The sequence below is a fragment of the Miscanthus floridulus genome, chromosome 1 (genome assembly GCF_019320115.1).
Source record: "Miscanthus floridulus cultivar M001 chromosome 1, ASM1932011v1, whole genome shotgun sequence".
NCBI classification, from domain to species: domain Eukaryota; kingdom Viridiplantae; phylum Streptophyta; class Magnoliopsida; order Poales; family Poaceae; genus Miscanthus; species Miscanthus floridulus.
The window spans coordinates 17,644,017-17,659,734 of NC_089580.1; the positions used below are offsets into that span (position 1 = coordinate 17,644,017).

The following is a 15,718-nucleotide window of genomic DNA, read 5'->3' on the forward strand; positions in this document are numbered from 1 at the left end:
TTCAGTCGGAAATGTCCGATCGGGACCTGCGCTCGTCAATCGTGGGTGAGCCCTTGTGTGAACAGTTTTTGTATTAATGAACACATGCTCACCTTGATGACCTGAGTGACGGGGTTTAGAGAGCTTCAGTCAAAAATGTCTGACCAGGACCTATGCTCGTCAATCGTGGGTGAGCCCTTGTGTGAATAGTTTTTGTATTAATGAACACATGCTCACCTTGATGACCTGAGTGACGGGGTTTGGAGAGCTTCAGTCAGAAATGTCCGACCGAGACCTACACTCGTCAATCGTGGGTGAGCCCTTATGTGAATAGTTTTTGTATTAATGAACACATGCTCACCTTGATGACCTGAGTGATGGGGTTCAGAGAGCTTCAGTTGGAAATGTCCGATCGGGACCTATGCTCGTCAATCGTGGGTGAGCCCTTGTGTGAACAGTTTTTGTATTAATGAACACATGCTCACCTTGATGACCTGAGTGACGGGGTTTGGAGAGCTTCAGTCCGAAATGTCTGACCGGGGCCTGCGCTCGTCGATCGTGGGTGAGCCCTTGTGTGAACAGTTTTTGTATTAATGAACACATCAGTCCTGTTCTCTGTGACAGAATCACTATTTGTTCCTTATTTTTATCCTAACATAGCTATTGTTTTTGTCCTTTCTTTTTCGCACCTACCCATTAGTTCCTTAGGCTACAACTTTTTTAAGAGCCTAGGCATGGCCCGCGGGGCTCGGCTGCTCGTAGCCGTAGGTCGTGGCGGGGTGCGTTCGGTTAGGAGTAAGAACAAAGTTACATAGGACAGTTTAAAGGAAAGGAAAAGTGCTTCCATTTGGGGAAAACTTTGTTTACCATGTGACAATAAAAACATAGGTAATATTCGGTATTATGCCCTTATGTAGCCTCCGAGCGACCTGGGCTACAACTGTTCGGGCCGGGGTGCTTTTCAGGACTAAGTGTTGACTTAAAAAAGCGGTAATACCAAATTTTTAGGGGAAAAACGATGTAGCTGTTCAATGTTCTAAGTGTTGGTGAGAGCGTTGCCGTTGTCGTCCTCCAGTCGGTAGGTGCCTGGTCGGATTACTTCAATCACCGTATAGGGTCCTTCCTATGGCGGAGAGAGTTTGTGTTTTTCCTTTGTTGATTGGGTCCTCTAGAGTATGAGGTCGCCGACTTCGAGGATTCTCCTCCTGATCTTTCTTTCATGGTACCTGTGGAGAGTTTGCTATGGAGGTGAGTTTCGTGGACTTGTCTTTGACCTCTGAATCTTTTGTTGGTTGCCTTAGCATGTTTGTTTTTCATAGAGACTGAAGGGGACATCGTCCCGCAAGTCTCGCTTTCTCTGAACAGAGCATGCCTAGATGGCCAAGCTCGAGCGTCAGCTAGCGTTCGCTCGTTGTGAGTCCCAGGACCAAGCGGCTGAGGTGATCGTGGCGTGGGCAGAGGGGCAATGTGTAGCTGAGCGGGTGACTACCGCCGAGCAAGGGCTCAAGGCAGTGAAGGCCCATCGAGTAGAGAACAAGGTGGGGTTACAGACATCCCTGGTGAACACCAAGGTAGCATTGCAAGAGTCCTTGACGACCCTTGAGCCAGAGTGGGCCGCTTTGGTGTCGGCGCAGAACGCCCTAGAGTCAGCACGGAAGGCCCTAGAGGTGGAGCAGAAGGCCTGGTCGGAGGCAGACTAGGAGGTGCTCACGCTCTAAGGCTGGGTGATGGGGATGGAGGACGCGAGTGCTTGGCTACGTGAGTAGGTGGCCCGGTAGGCAGAGGATCTCTCCATCCTTGAGAACTTCTGCATCGATACGTGCTTTTTCTGTTCTTTGTTGTTGGTTTTTTCCTTCAACCTGTTTCTGAGCTTGTCACTCTTTTCTCAGAGCTGGGTGGAAAGGTGAAGATGCTAGAGCAGAACTTAGAGATGATCAAGGCGACCCTCAGTCGGAATGCGGAGGAACTGGCCAAGTCCTGTGAAGAGCGATGTGCTCTCAAGGGGGATCTTGACCAGATCCACAACGTTGCCTAGCTTGTCGTCTTGGACATCTTTAGGTCGGCGCCTAGTACTAGCGCGCCCGCGATCCAGCTGGTGGAGGTCCCGAATGCGGTTCAGGACCTTATCAAGAGTGGGTTGTTCTATAGGGCATCAGGGGTGCTAACTTCGGTGGCGACGCACCATCTGAACCTAGACTTCGCTGCCATCTGCAGCGGGTATGCTGAAGGCTTGATCATGGAGGACATCCAGTCGATTGGGGAGGGCTTGCTGCCGCACTCAAGGTTGGTGGCGGAGCAAGTCTCTGCCCAGTGGGTGATGGACGTCCACCATGAAGATATGGCCAGAAGCATGCGTGGGGAAAATGCTGCCCAGCCTGTAGATGGTGTGGAGCCTAGGTTAGAAGTGAACGTCGCCCCTGAAAGCTCTAGTTTGGTTTTGGTTAATTGATGAAACCCTAAGTACTAACCTAGTTTATCAATATGATGATGAGATAGGTAGCACTACTCCAAGTGATGAAGCAATGGCGAAGATCATGACAATGGTGATGGCATGGTGATGGTCAAATGCTTAAACTTGGAAAAGAAGAAAGAGAAAAATAAAAGGCTTAAGGCAAAGGTATAAAATGTACGAGCCATTTTGTTTTAGTGATCAAGACACTTAGTGAGTGTGATCACATTTAGGATAGATAGCCATACTATTAAGAGGAGTGAAACTCATATCGGAATGCGGTTATCAAAGTGCCACTAGATGCTCTAACTCATTGCATATGCATTTAGGATCTAGTGGAGTGCTAACACCCTTGAAAATGTTTGTGAAAATATGCTAACACTTCTGCACAAGGTGATACACTTGGTGGTGTTGGTACATCTACAAAGGAGGTGGTGTTTCCAGGGTTGAGATGGGTTTGGGGCGCTTTCGGGAAAATGAAATGCCTATTTTCTATTGCGCCGGATGCAAATTCTTGTGGTTGGCACATTGGATCAAGGGTGAAGAAGTTAGAAGTGAAAATGAGTTGATCGCGAAGACGCTGGCATCGGTCAACTGACCGGATGCTGGGTCTGACAGCACCAGACGCTGGTTTCTGCGTTCGGTCAAACTAACGGGTCTGCACAGTAACGAGGGTATTGCACCGGATGCTGGTCTGTGTCCGGTCAAGGTGGACCGGACGCGTCCGGTCGAAGAAATATGCCTCGGGGAGCTTACTGGAAACGATCGGACGCTGAGGATTCTGTGTCCAGTTAGTTTTGCTGGAGCGTCCGGTCAGTTAATAGCCGTTGTGATCTGGCGGCTCAAGTTTAACTCAGAATGACACGTGGCTTACATCTATGGACCGGACGCTGTGTCTAGGGTCCGGTCAGTATGACCGGAGCGTCCGGTCAGAGCGCGATTTGCCCAGCGAAGGAGTATAACGGCTCTATTTGATGGGGGCTCTATTTATAGCCCCATGGCCGACTCAAGGGTGCTCTCTTGCACATTTTCATTGACATAACAACCTTATGAGCTTAGCCAAAGTCCTCCCACTCATCTCCATCATTGATTCATCATTTTTGTGAGTTTGGGAGAGAATCCAAGTGCATTGCTTGAGTGATTGCATCTAGAGGCACTTGGTATTCGTGTTGCGCTGCGGATTTCGCTTGTTACTCTTGGTGGTTGCCACCACCTAGATGGCTCGGGGCAGCGGTGGAGGATCGGCACGAGTTGGTGATTGTTTGTGGCCGTCTCCAGTGATTGTGAGGGGAGTTGTACCTTCCCCGGCGAAGCGCCGAAAGGTAACTCTAGTAAATTGCTCATGTCATTGAGTTACCTCACTTGTGGGTTAGTTCTTGCGGTGTCCAATCGTGTGGACAAGGTTTGTGAAACACCTCTTAGCCACCGAACCACCAAGTGTTGGTTGACACAATGGGGACGTAGCGTGTTGGTAAGCACATGAACCTCGGGAGAAAATCGATTGTCTCTTGTCTTTGGCATTCTCCCAGTGATTGGCTATACATTCATCTTGTGATTGGTTCATCCCCTACACGTCTGTATAATCACTCTACTCACTTATTTACATCCTTACAAACTAGTTGATACAAGCTCTTTAGTGTAATTAGAATTGAGAGCTTGCTTTATTATTTACATTCATCTAGTTGAGCTCTTTAGAGTAGCAAGGTTGAGAGCTCTTAGTGAGTAATTACATAGCAAGTTTGTGTGTCCAAGTAATTATTGCAACTAGAATTGTTGGATAGGTGGCTTGCAACCCTTGTAGAGCTAGAGCAAGTTTACATTATGCTATTTGTCATACTAATCAAATTGCTCTAGTTGATTTGTAGATTTTTTAAATAGGCTATTCACCCCCCCTCTAGCCATATTAGGACCTTTCAGCCCCAGCCCCGACTGAGCCGAACGTCATGCCATCGGGGAGTGAGCAGCCCGTGCCCTCATCGATCGTATCATCAGCAGATGTCGCTGGGCCAGTCCAATAGATTGCAAAATATAAGTAATTTAGTGAAGATAGAAGTTTAAGTTTGTGGGGAAGCCCCTATGTAAATATTACTATGTGCTTAATGACTATCGTCGGTTTTGTTTTCTGTGATGGAATTGCTCCATTCGGGGGAGCCTGTTCCCTTTCGTTCCTTAATTTTCCCTTAGCATAATTTTGTTTTTTATTCTTTCTTTCTCATACCTGCCCATTTGTCCCGTAGGCCATGACCTGAGAAGCCCAGGGTATGGCCCGTGAGGCTCGGCTGCTCGTAACCATAGGGAAAGGCGGGGTGCGATCAGTTGGAATGTTTTTAAAGCAAAGCTACGTAAAGCAAAACTAAGGAACAAACTATCCCATTGGTTGGGTAGGAAGGAATTTCACCATATGTAAACAAAACAAGGAGGTAGTCATTAAGCATAATGATAGTAGTGTACTCTAGTGGAGCCCCCAAGCGCCCTGGGCTAAAAAGTGTTCGGGTCGGGGTGCTTTTGCAGGAGCATATACTAAGTAAACAATGGTAAGATTAAAGCTTAAGAAAAATGACATAGCTATTCCAGTAGTTTGGAGAGATGAGCATCGTTGTCGTCCTTCGGTCGGTACGAGTTCGGTCGGATCACTTCGTCCTTCAATCGTCTAGATCCTAGCCCGCTACGCCCCCTTTCTTGGTTGCTGCTTCCTTCGGCCTGTCGGCCTGTCATAGAAGGTGCTTGAGGAGCTGACAATCCTTGTAGAGGTGTTTTACGGGGTAGTCATGGTTGGTGCACGGGCTCTCCATGAGCTCATGGAAGTGGTTGGAAGGGCCCTACTAGGGCTATGTGCCCGCATGATCAGCCGTAGCGACCAACGTGGAGTTGGTCAGTCAGCGGTGATTCTTTCTGTTTTTCCCCTCTGTGTGGAGGGGCCTTCGTCCTGATCCTAGCGCTTGGCCTTGCCCTTGACCCGGCCTCTGTCAGAGCATGGCGAGAGCAGCGTTTGTTGCGGGTTTTGAACAAGGGTCCATGGTCCTAGGCCATCAGGGCTAGGACTCCGGTCACTGCTATGTGTGTCTTGGTTCGGTCCAAGCCATGAGAATACAGGCGGTCGGTGCAGAGCGGTCACTAATTCAAGATGAGGTGCCAGTGCAGCCTCCTATGCCGCACTCGGCAATTGTAGCAATGATCGGGTGGAGCGACCCATCTGTCGCGTTCTCGTTCCCCTAGCGAAGAGCGAGGACATGTGTCGGCATCATGATATGGAGCACTCCGCTTATTGAATGGCGGTGGTCTCCACTAGTGCCTAGAGGTTCTGGTGGATTGCCTGTTCATAAGGGTCGTTCGGCTTGGACAGGCCATGTAGAAGCATTGTCGCGGTGGCAATGTTCTGGTTTGCCCGAGCGAAGTGCGGGGGATCGTTCCCCCTATCCATGGTGTTGTGCTGGACCTAACGGGTGTGCCCCCAGGCGTCGCTCATCGATCTATGTGCGTAGGGCACAGTGTGGTGTGTCGAGCGTGTCGGCATAGTTGGTGGCTGATGCAGCCACCGTTGTCGTAGTTCCTCCCCATGCTCAAGTGTGAGCTCGAGGGTCATTGTATAAGGGTCCGGAGAGGTGTGAGTCCATGAGGACTCTACTTCCGCCGGTGGGTGTCTCGGAGGGTCCACCATGGCACACTCCCGGGACAGATGGTGGCTAGGTGCTATGTCGCCGATGCTAGAGCCATCACTCTTGCCATCGTCATCCATGAGGTTGAGGAAATAGGTGGGTGCATAGCTCACCATTCCCATGAATTCAGATGCGAGAGGGGGCAGCGTAGGCATCCTTCGGAGCCCTCGGGCGTATGCATCCACAGAAGATGTGAGGCCATAGGGGAACTGGTCATACAACGGTTGCATTGGGGACAACAGGGTTCCACCGGAGAATCGGTGGAAGATAGAGAATAGTAAGTAAATAACAGCATGTATATTACTCACAGCGGGGTTTGAGCAGAGAGTTTGCTCGAAAAGAAGCGCAGATGCTGCGTTGTCGAAGTCGTGCATCCCAGAGTCGATGGAGGGCACCCCTCCGATGGGTGCTGGGACGTGAGCCTCCTCGCGGAGGTGTAGCACGCCGAGCCAGCCAACGACAAAGTCCAGGCTTCAGAAGAGGAAGGCCTAGGATGGCTCGAAGATGGGTGGAACCCGCATCCTAGCGGGTGAGAGTGCGGGAAACTCTAGCGAGCCAAAGCGAATCGTATCGCCCGAGCCTGCCATGGCGAGGGTGGCAGAAAAGTGGGCTATCCGTTGACCAAAAAGTGTTGAACGCACAACGTCTTCCCCACGGACGGCGCCAACTGTCGGTATAGAATGTGACCAACTAGTAAATATTTGTAGTTTCGCCGTACGTTGTGATCGAAGGTGGCCTAGCACTCAATGACACAGGGTTTATACTAGTTTAGGTAACGTGCCCTACGTCTAGTTTGGGTCGGTCAGTGACTTTATTCTTGAGCCTAGGTGCTCGAAGTTTACAGTGGGGTTACAAATGAGAAGGAGAAAGATGGGGTGTACAAGAGGTCTGGTCGGATCCGGTCAGAAGAGCCAAGAGCGACAAGAGCTACGCTATGAGCTAAGTGTTCAAGCGTGTGCTTGGGGTACGAACCCGGCGGTTCTGTGGTTGCGAGCTAGTGAACTTGATCGGTGCTTGTTATCTTCAAGAAGGGCTCTCCTTTTTTGGAGGAGGTGCATCCCCTTTTATAGATAAAAGGGATGGCTTTACAAGTGAGAGGATGAGGGTATGTATGCTACCGAGCCTTGTTGCCCACACCTACCGAGCCTTGTTGTCCACGTCGGTGGGTACAAGATAATGGTAGGCGCCTACAACACTGTTGATGTCACTGTAGAATGTCAGATGCATGTGGGACGTCGTGTTGCCTTCTTTAAGGATGGTAGACGTCGGTACCTGCAAATACTGTTTGATGCCTAGAGGCATGTGAGGAGTCTCACCACGTTCACCTAGTATGGTAAATCCTAGCACCCATAACGCTATTGATGCCTAGAGGCACGTGGGGGGCCTTACCGTATGGGAGTTTTAGCGGCGCCTACAATACTGTTTGTGTCAGGGTGGCTGTAGAGTACTATTCTATGCAGGGTATGGTCCCTGGTACAATGGTTTTGACTTGTGAGCCTTGCCTTGCTTTTCTCCGCACGTCTCCTGGTTCCTACCGAGCAGGCGTCCCCGGTCGGATGGCTCTAGTCGGCTCTGCGTGCGCCGGTCGGAGAAGAGCGGTGAGCAAGGTTCCTGTGATCCCCGGTCAAAGACGTGGGGTCAGAGTCAGAAGTAGTGTTTTGGGCCAGGCCTTTCGATCGGAGAGGCCATCCGGTGGTGGCTGGAGTCAAAGCGAACGCTACGGTCGAAGAGGTGGGCTGAAGCCGCCGATGAGCGGGCGTTGTTCCTCTTTGGCCAGACCTTTCGGTCGGTGACTGGGCTGCCCTTCTGGCCTATCATTTTAGACTATTGGGCCGGCCCATGAGTTACGTGCTATCGGCTCGGGCTAAGCCTTGACGTGGAAGCCGATCCCTAATGGACCCTGGGTTTATGAACCCGACATTCTATAAACTGGATTTCATGCCAGGAAATAGACAAAAAACACAAATGGGAGGAAGAAGCAGACAACGGGAAGCATAAGGTTTGTGCTGCTATTGCGCGTTAGGAGGCAGCGACCACAAGTGCTGTGGCCGCAGCGCTAACTAGGAGGTCCCAAGGTAGGCTATAGTGCAATGTCTTCACCGTCGCAATGGCCGGTAGCGCTAGCGGCTGCCGCACGGTTGCACAAGGCCCGCCCATCGGCCATCACCAGCTATGGCATGCTATCAAAGTTCAACCACGGGCCGCCCGTAGATAGGACCAACATCGCCCCTTGCACCATGCCCATATGACCAGGGGCGACCTCGCCGTGCGTGCCACACGCAGCATGTCCTATTGTAGCCAACGCCGGAGGCTGCCCTTATCACCCAAGCCCTCGAACCCACCTATGGCGGCACACCCCGCGCTGCACACGTAGGCGGCCTGCCCCGCATCAGGGCTCCAAAGTTGGTCGGGCCCCGAGCCTGGCACTGTGAGCCCGCTCTCCACGGTCGTGTCAAATAAGGCATGAAAAATAAAACTAATGTTAGATAAGAAAGATTTCAGTTTTTAGTGTCAAATAGGAAGGACGTTTATTTAGTGTCAGATAAAAAAATTATCTTTAAAAATACTCAAATTGCAGACTTGACATAAAAGGTGAGTACAATATATGTGTGGTCCTCAAAGATTTATTGTGATATCATCGAGGTCTTCAAACCTTCAAAGTACATTTTCATTTTCCCAAACTCGTCCTAGGATGTAATATAAGATTTAAACTCTTAAAATGTAACTTTAAATCCATTAACTCGTTACAAGTGTCATGTAGGTCCAAACAGATCATGACCAACCCTGTCTCCTGATGTGGCATGCCATAGTGAATCCCTTGGACCTAGATCCAGACAAGCATAGGTTTGACATCAATCTCTAGCGCTCTATTTCTATGCCTCACACATCTCTCTTCACACTCTAATCCAGGACAACATCGCATCGTGTCGCAATCTCCATCCGTCTTCTCCATACATCTTCCACCTCGAAGACAGCGATGTCCTTTGGAGATGGCAATGTGTAAGGATCGAATGGCCCTAAGAGGGTGAACTAAGACTTTAAAAATTCATCACAACGAATCTTAGCCTATCAGCCTATCGAAATTATCACTCCCCACCTATGGTCATAACCTAAGAACTAGAAAGATTCATACTAACAAGTTATTAGAGCTATCACGCTAAACATATCCATAGTAAACAGCACACCAAGATAGGGGCCTTTGTTGCATAATTAAGCCCTAAAGCTAAGCATACTCTGGCATGCAATCCAACCACAAAAAAAACTCTGGCATGCAATCCTAGTCTGTCTTAGTTTGTTGATTGTCCGGTGCTTTTATCTCCTACTTGTTGGACCATTTAGTGCATTTGTTTGCGTAGTTCCTTCACACAAAGTCACTGACCAGACATCAACTCTTCTACTTGGTGTGTGCTTTTACTTCATAGCTAGATTGTCCGTTGTGTTCAAACTCCTCTGCTTTCTCCTCTAACTTCTTCACATAAACTCTATTTGAGGTGAAACTTATTCTGCTGGATTCCTTGCAACATAACCTAGTTCTCTGGACCATTTGTTCATCAAGATTGCATCACTATGCACACTTGAATATCTAGTCAATCAATTTCGTACTTGACTCCCCTTTTTGGCAATCTTAACTCTTGAGAGGTCTTCAATCCTTAAGTATTTGCTTGCAACACGACTCCTTCATGATCCATTTGATCTTGAATCCCTGATTGCTTCGCTTGACTACTTTAATTGAATTCTTTGGCCCCGTTCGTTGGTCAAAAACTTAACTGAAACTAGCTGAAAACACTGTTCTGGATGAATTGTTGTGAGAGAAAAATACTGTTCCGGCTAAAAAAAGGAAGCCGAACAAGCCGAATATGGGGTAAGCCGAATAGGGCCACTGTTCAATCTTGAGTTCTATGATCGTCTTATCATTAACAACTGGGGATGTCTCCATTCTTCAAGCATTCCTTTTTTTATTCATGACGAGGGACAATAGACAAAGGTATGGACGCTGTAAGTAGTAGTAGAGATTAGATTTGCATTCTTCGTAGTCGATCTACTCGGTTGTACTTATTTGTGTGTAGGAACTTGTATAATCCCTAGAGAGCCTCTACAACAAAAAATTGTGAAAGCACAAGCTGTGACAAATAGATTTGGTGCTGTGTAGTTCAGCATCTAGAAGATCGAGTGGTCTGTTTGTGTATTCTAGTACGTTACGGTAAACTACTCCCTCCGTCCAGTAAAAGTGTCGTTGTAGGATTCGAACGGTGTCCCATAGAAAGAGTCATTTTAGGCTAGGGGCCCATCTACTGCACCATCCACTAGCCCCTGCTCCCTACACTAGAGGTCATCATTCATCGCTCCCTCCCACCCCACCTCATCCTCTCCTTCACCTCGCAGAGTCATAGTCACATCGCTGCATGCGTAGAGTAGACCAAGGCGGCACAACCTTGGGCGTGAGGTCACCGGAAGGAGCAGGCGCATCCACCCTCTTCTTCCCCTCCGATAATGCCCTCTCACCTCTCTGCCTACGACATCCTTCCTCTTCTCTTGCGTTGGCGAGGTGAGTGTAGGGCTCGGTGGCTGTGGCACTGACGCTGCAAAAGGCCTACGGCGAGGGCAGGGCCGCTCCTCGAAGAGGACAACGACGAGAGTGGGCATGGCCCCCACACTGTCTGGATCCGTCGTTGTCTGGTGGTGGCATAGATGGGCCCGTCTACTCCACTGGCGCATAGGCGGTGAGGACGCGCGGAGGTGGAGGTCAACGAGGGCTCGCTCGTGCGATAAGGTGGAGGCATGCTCGCCGATCGTCTGATCACGACCGGGTCACCAAGGTCCACCCATCACCAGCGCAGCGGTGCTAGAAAGAGCTCTTTGGCAAGAGTGAGGACAGTCATGGGCTCCACGCTAGGCTCCTCCATCTCCATCTTGACCGGGCACCTCCTCTTCCTATCAAGAGCGAGGACGGTCGTAGGCTCCTCCGAGGTCATCGGTATTGGGAGATGCCCCACGGCAAGAGAGGCCACCGTTGAGAGAGCGCATCTGGATCTGGATATCTACTCTGATAAGCATGTTGAGCTCTAAAATGACTCTTTTATTGGGGCGATTTAACTTTTTACCATTATAAGAATCGCCACCTCCGAAGATCTCACTTCAACGGATGGCAATATGATTTTAGCACGCAACGGAGAGAAGAGATACAGAAATGCCACATTTGCACTCATGGCACGACAGCACGTGAGTCCACGTCAGATCCGAGGCAACAAGGGGTGGCAAATGACCATGGCTGCCCCTGCCCTCTGCTGCTAACCCAGGCAAGCCACACTCAGTCACCTCGCCTGGCCCATTTCCCTGCTCATTCCTCGTTCTTTGTCTTCCCGGTCTCATCGTAGGCCTCCACCACCGCCGCCGCCATCCGACGACGCCACCGCCTTCCTCTCCCTCCTTCCTCTCCTAGCTTTCTCGATGGATTGAAGGTATGTGTGGACCGCCATTGTCGCCATCCCACTCATTTTATTGCACTGGTTTTGATGGGATTGTAGGTTAGGTTAGGGTTCCTATCAGTGATGGTGAAATTGTCCACCTTCCTTGCTTCGTAGGATGTTGATGTAGTGGCTTCTGTTGCGGTGGTGATTGAAGGAGACGCATTGGTAAGTTAACTTCAGTGCACTTTGTCCTTGCTTTGATTCCAGATTGGGAAGATGGTGTGTAGTAGGATAGTGTCTAACAGTTTTATTTGTGTTTTTGTTCGTTATTGTGTCAGGATTGATCCTGGCAACGCGTTTAGATTAGTTGTTAAGGTTTCTAAGTATGTTGCTGATGGTGAGTACGGGCAAGTAGAAATGGCACTGCAAGAGCATGAACTATGGCTGGATAGGACTGTGCAGTTTTCTCTGTCTAAATTTCATGATGAAATGGCCAGTAAAATAATCTGGGGACCTTCACAGAAATTGGATGTTTGGGTGGTTGACAGTGACAGTGAATCTGAATGGAAAGTTAGGAGGGATGAACATTTTGAGCAGCTAATAAAGGATAGATGGGATGATAGGGTAGCTATGCTTATAGTGGATGTAGTCAGCAAACATGCTCAAAGTGCCAATGCTAGCTCTGGTGCTAGGTGTGCATCTGGTGTCACTTCTGCACAAGGCAGTGCTGCTCCTGGTAATGCACAAGGCAGTGCTACTCCTAGTAATGCACAAGGTAGTGCTGCTCCTAGTAATGCACAAGGCAGTGCTGCTCCTAGTAATGCACAAGGCAGTGTTGCTCCTGGTAATGCACAAAGCAGTGCTACTACTGATAATGTAGAAGGCAGTGGTGACACCGGTAGCTCTCCACCTCCATCTTTGCTAGTGGAAGAAGTAGAAGAGGTTGATTGGGCTGAGTTGACTGTATTGGCAGAGCCTAATGAGGATGGAGAGGTGAAGGAAGTTGCTGATGAGGACAAAGTGTATGAAGCAATGAGTTTTAAAGCAGTAGATGAAAGAGTAGATGAAGCAGCTAGGGAGGCTTGCCTATCCCTACCATGACAGCTGAGATGCAGAGTGATATGGTAGAAGGACCTATACTAGTTGATGATCATGTGGGTGAGGAGCTAGTGTTTGATTGGGACAGGGATAATCCAGATATATCTGTAGGGGTTTCTTACCCTTCTATGGATGATTTCAGATTAGCTATGAGACAACATGCAATTATCAAGGAGTTTGAGCTTCATACTACACACTCTGATACATCAAGGTTTAGGGGAAATTATGCTTCTCTTGGATGTCCTTGGATTATTAGAGCTAGAACCCAACATGATGGGAGTGTCAGGGTATTTTTTATAGATTTGTTTTGTTTCATTTAAACTGTCTGGCTGTTATGTTTGTCTGGTTACTTATGTTTGGTTGTTTTGTGCATGTGTAGGTGCAAATAAATCAAGGGCAACATAATTATGCCTCTAGAAGCAGAGTGGTTGGCAGGATGGCCTCACAAGCTTGGGTGGCAGAGAGGGCTATTCCACTACTCAAGAAGAAGCCAAGCATGGGTCCAAAGGAAGTGCAGGAGGAGCTACAGACCAAATACAAGATTGAGATCCCATACCAAACTATAGTGTATAGCAGACAGAGAGCAGCCAACAAGCTTTTTGGTAAGTGGGATGACTCATTTGATTGGTTGTATAGATTTAAGGCAGAGGTAGAGATGAGATCACCTAGTACCATAGTTGAGATAGCTACTGAAGAAGTTGATGGGAAGATTCATTTCGATAGATTTTTTTGTTGTTTCAAGGCAGCCATAGATGGTTTTAGACATGGATGTAGACCATACATTAGTATAGACTCCACAGCCCTTAATGGGATGTGGAATGGCCACTTGCCCTCAGCCCAAGCATTAGATGGTCATAACTGGATGTATCCTTTAGCATTTGGATTGTTTGACTCAGAAACTAAGGGAAACTGGATCTGGTTCATGGAGCAGCTTAGCAAAGCAAGTGGACCTATGGACAAGTTAGCAGTATGCACTGATGCTTGCAAGGGTCTTGAGGTAGTAGTGGCTCAAGTGTGGCCTCAGTGTGAGAAGAGAGAGTGCTTCAGACATTTGATGGAGAATATGAAGAAATATTACAGTGGAGATGTCTATGCCAAAAACATGTGGCCTGCAACTAGGGCCTATACTCCTCACAAATTCAAGTATTTCTTTAACAAGGTTGTGGCAGCTAGCCCTGGTGTGCTTACTTGGTTGAAAGAGCACCATAACCTACTCTGGGCCAGGAGCAAATTCAGCAGTGACATCAAATGTGACTACATCAACAATAATTTAGCTGAGTCCTAGAATGCATGGATCAAAGAGCACAAGGATCTGCCTATGCATTGTTTGGCTGATACTATCAGGGAGAAAACAATGGTCCTATTTGCTAAGAGAAGGAAGATCTCTACTGCCTTGACTAGAGAAACCTTACCTGCTATCATACACCAGCTCAATGCAACTTCCAAGGGTCTAGGCCACCTCAAAGTGACCAAGGGGCATCCAGAAGAAGTAGAAGTCACAGAGATATACAAAGATGAAGAAGTGAGGAGGCATGTTGTGTATCTTACAAAGCATATTTGCACCTATAGAGAATGGCAGGTAACTGGGAAGCCATGCCCACATGCACTAGCTGTCATCACCACTATGAGGCAGCCCCAAATGGACCTATATGTGGACAAATACTACTCTATTAAGAAGTTTCAGGCTACCTACCATGGTATTATTCTAAACATCACTGACAGGGACCAATGGCCTGAGGTTGATAAGGGTTTCAAGTTGTTGCCACCACTGTTCAAGAAGAAAAAACAACCAGGCAGATTGAAGAAGAGCATGTACCTATCTCCAACTAAAAGAACTAAAAAAGAACTAGGCAGGTAAAATGTACTGGCTGTGGTGAGTATGGCCACAGAAGTGGTAGCTGGAGGTGTGCACTGACAGGGACAAAGAAAAGGCAAATACTAAATTGTTATCTTATTTCAACAAATAAGCAATAACTGTGGTGTTTATTTACAGGAAGAGGACCAAGAAGACAGCACCTAGACCAGGCAGAAAGAAGGCCAAGAAGGACCAGCCACCAACAGACTAAGGAACACCAAGGACAAGAGCAGCAATGGTTAGAGAGGCAGTTGCAAAGGCAGCAAGAGAGGCTACATAAGCAACAGATAAGGCTGCTGCTATAGCAGAAGCAGCAGAACAAACAGAGAGGCATCTCCTAGATGTGCCACCACTGGAGACAATTCCACCATCAAGCCCAAGAACACCTCCAAGCCTAGATTTGCAAATTGTAAACCAGATTGAAGACATGCCTGCTGATGGTGCTCTAAGGAAGATGACACCAAGGAGGAAGCAGCTAGCATCCAAGGTCAGAAAGAGTCCAGGAAAGAAGACTCCAGCAAAGAAAGGGAAGAAAAAGTGAAACACCTGAACATGTAATGTGCTTTATGTGGCCACAAGACTATGTAATGTGTGGCCTTAAGCTACTGTGATGTAAGTGGCCAAATGACTGTGTAATGTGTGGCCTTAAGCTACTGTGATGTAACATGTGGACTTAAGCTACCTGTTATGGTTTCTATTAAGTTATGTGCTACTTGAAACCCTTGTGCTACCTCTATGAATTATGTGTGGCCTTAAGCAACCTTTTATGTGTGGCCTTAAGCTACCTCTGTTATGTGTGGCCTTAAGCTACCTCTATGAATTATGTGTCAATTCATCATTTTAGTTTTAGTCATCCATCGGTTTCATTCATCCATCTAGTTTCAGTCATCCATCAGTTTCATTCATCCATCCAGCCAATAAAATTATGGGGACAACATTTTTCAGTTTCATTCATCCATTACTTCATTACAGCATACATCACTACACACACAAAGACAACACATACAACACAAGCAATGAACATGTTCATCTTCAACATCAGTTTCTCCAGCTTGAGCTCCAATCCCTTCCTCTGCTGCTTGTCACCATCTGGACTCCCCACTAAAGCTTCTTCTTCCATCACCTCTGCCTAGTTCAATGGCCAAACAATGACGATGCCGAGATCCTTCAAATGCTGGAAGTACTGCTTCTCGAATCGATAGTACCCACACAACTTGGGGAACTAAAAAAATGACACAAATTAGAACCCTAACTGTGCTAATTTAGGAAAATC

General features: G+C 48.0%; 1 pseudogene; it reads left to right on the forward strand.

Moving 5' to 3' along the window:
* The first annotated feature begins 1,355 nt into the window (after window positions 1-1,355).
* On the forward strand, window positions 1,356-14,656 carry LOC136452769 (uncharacterized; annotated as a pseudogene).
* Window positions 14,657-15,718: the final 1,062 nt, after the last annotated feature.